This window comes from Taudactylus pleione, unplaced genomic scaffold (assembly GCF_031769625.1).
Source record: "Taudactylus pleione unplaced genomic scaffold, aTauple2 ptg001123l, whole genome shotgun sequence".
NCBI classification, from domain to species: Eukaryota; Metazoa; Chordata; class Amphibia; order Anura; family Myobatrachidae; genus Taudactylus; species Taudactylus pleione.
Genome location: NW_028285524.1, coordinates 5738675 through 5741874, shown reverse-complemented (window position 1 = coordinate 5741874; position 3200 = coordinate 5738675). Strand labels below are relative to the sequence as shown.

The following is a 3200-nucleotide window of genomic DNA, read 5'->3' as shown; positions in this document are numbered from 1 at the left end:
TTTAACACAAAAGAGCTAATATGGTAGGGAACCCCTAGTCCAGTATGAGGCTAACACCTCAGGATGATATAGAGGAGCTTCACCAGGGTGGAACCCTGTAGTGATGGAAATCCGGAGCAGAGCGAGCCCTATGATGCGGTGAAAGACGGAGCAGGGTTGAGCCCTGTGACGCTGTGAGGTTGAAGCAGAGTTGAGCCCTGTGATGAGATGCGGTCGGACCAGGGTTGAGCCCTGTGATGCGATGATGTCGGAGCAGGGTTGAGCCCTGTGATGCGGTGAGGTCGGAGCAGGGTTGAGCCCTGTGATGCGATCAGGTTGAAGCAGGGTTGAGCCCTGTGATACGGTGAGGTTCCAGAACAGAGTTGAGCCCTGTGGTGTAACTAGAATCCGGAGCGGGGTTGAGCCCCGCGATGCAATGAAGGTTGAAGCAGGGTTGATCCCTGTGATACGGTAAGGTTCCGGAACAGGGTTGAGCCCTGCGGTGTAACTAGAAACTGGAGTGGGGTTGAGCCCCGCGATGCAATGAAGGTTGAAGCAGGGTTGAGCCCTGGGAAGTGGTGTTGTTCTGGAACAGGGTTGAGCCCTGCAGTGTGACGAGAATCCGGAACGGGATTGAGCCCCGCAATGCGGTGATGATAACTGTAATGGTGCAGTTGACAACTGTAACAAAGATGGGTTCGATGTCCACAGGAGTAAGAGACAACAGGCAAGTAAATAGTGCAGCAAAAGGTGAAACCACAGCAGTGGAGCAGAAAGCAATACTTAGGCCATGGCTATGCTGAGCTCTGTAGTGCGGCTGGTAACTGGCATCAGAAGTTTAGCTGGAACATGAGCGGAGATATAGCAAAGTCCACAGCAACCCACAGGCACAGCAGGGATCTGGCAGGAGTCCAAGAAAGACCTGACACTAACGTTGCACAGACACTGAGACACAGTTAGTAACAGGCTTTATACTAGAGGTCTGTGATCCATAGGAAGTTCAGAACATGTGACCCAAATGGAATCAGGTTTGAAATAATGAGCAATATAGGAATCCCACAACCTGACAACACCTTGGAAACAGATTATCACTTTAACTCTCTATCCCCTGTATGTGAAGAATTCCAGCAAGCAGGATAGCTCCTCCAATGACCACAAAGGAACTTTGGAAAAAGTAATCTATCTTTATGTACTGAAATAGTCGCAGTCCTGACAGCTCCCTTCCTGTGATGTGTTCAGCTTCTATCTACTAATATACCTCCTTACTATATGGATGCTCCTGACTAGTACCCCTAAGGATGACCTTTTGGGGAAGACCAGGCTTAGTAGAAAATCTGGCAATGCTGACCTTATACAGAATGTATTTGCTGCCATACCACCATGTGTGAGCCCAATCTCGTCTGATCTTGGAAGCAAAGCATGGCTGGGCCGGGTCTGTACTAAGATGGGTAACCTCTTAGGAATACCTGGTGCAGCAAATTTACCTAGTTTTCTGAAACAGAATCAAGTTAAAAGGTGGCACTGCCTAAGAAGGGAACCATAATACATCCACAAAATGTATTATGGTTCCCTTCTTAGGCAGGTATTAAACTAATAATTCACTGATCTTGTCCTATAAAGTACTATACTTGTCCAGACCACACAAATTGTGTTTGAGCACTTAGGTAGTAGCTCCCTACATTGGACCTACTTGACTTATGAACATCCACAAATACATATCTCATACTATGGTCCACATTTTAAACATGACCTATTAAGTGCTTACAAATACATTTAAATATCCACAAACGTATAGTTCTCCAACATGCTTTATTTGCTATCCATATTATTAATATATATAATTTAGATGGAGATATGTTTCTGATAGCTGACCAAAATTAAATTCAAGCATAATTTTATTACCAAACACTTATATTGGTATTGAACTCTAATATCCATCCTCTATATTTAAGTTCTAGATTAAACTGAAGAGAAACCAATGTAAGACCGTTTTATAGATATGGGTGGAAGTTATCCCCATTATATATAATAGAAGGGTGGAAGTGATGCCATGACAAACTGCACTCTGAGGAAGATGTGATGGAAAGGAGGAAAACACTGTGGTCATGTGTACAGTAAGGGCAGAAGTGACGCCTAACATAGGACGCGGCCAGCCGAAACACGTGGTCCAGGAGGGCGGAAGTGACGACGGAACATGTGCATCAATTCGGAGGTGACGTGCATCAATGCGGAACATGTGCATCAATGTGGAGGTGACGTGGATTCAAGAACACCACATGCCCTGGCCCAACATGGTTACAAAAAACGGATGTGACGCGCCAGAGTGAGGGCGGAAGTGACACTAGGAAGGGCGGAAATAGCCCAATAGAAACATTTTAAACCTACCTACAACCATAATATTCTCATGGGAACTATTAAACTACACACGTTATAAGCTGATGAACTGATGGAATAGAAAGTCTTACTGTTTATAGGGGTTCTTGGATATACAGGAAGTGATGCAGACTCCTGACCTCCATTGAACTCCTAGTGGGGTATAAATACCAGACTACCCCACTCATACACCATCCCCTTGATGAAGTCATAGGACGAAACGCGTTGGAAGTATTTGCTATATGCATCATGAACTTTGGAAAACTACCTCTCATATATACTCAGATAAGCTGCTATATATATATATCAATTCAATCTTGTCTCGTTTTAATTTTTGTATTGCCTCTGATGCTATTTATTTTTTAAAGTGTTATCCATATTATATTTCTAAATGAAATCTGAAAGCCATTAAGGCTTTACTTTTTTATTTCTCTTAAAAAACTTGTCATAATATTTTTATATTTAATTATTCTTGCACTAGTACTGTACCTTTGTTCTCACTTGATACATATTATTTATGCATTAGTAGTATAATATCCATATTGCAGAACGTTTAACTCGTCCAAACTTTTTATATTTTTTATACTTATATATTTTTTTGCACAGGCACTTTGTTTTCACTTGATACAAATCATTTATGTATTAGAAATATTGAATTATTCATATTGCAGAACATCTAATATATGTAGCAAACTTGTCGCTATGTAGCAAACTTGTCGCTCGATTGTCAATTCACATTCTGTTCACTGTTTCCCAAATACCTACACTAGTATTTTACTATTGACATAGTGCTGACGCCATAACATTCTTAGGCCCAGTTGCTATATTTGAATACTGCACATATTACA

At 42.0% G+C, this 3200-nt stretch overlaps 1 pseudogene; it reads left to right on the top strand.

The window, feature by feature from the left end:
* The first annotated feature begins 1341 nt into the window (after positions 1-1341).
* On the top strand, positions 1342-1460 carry LOC148453674 (5S ribosomal RNA; annotated as a pseudogene).
* Positions 1461-3200: the final 1740 nt, after the last annotated feature.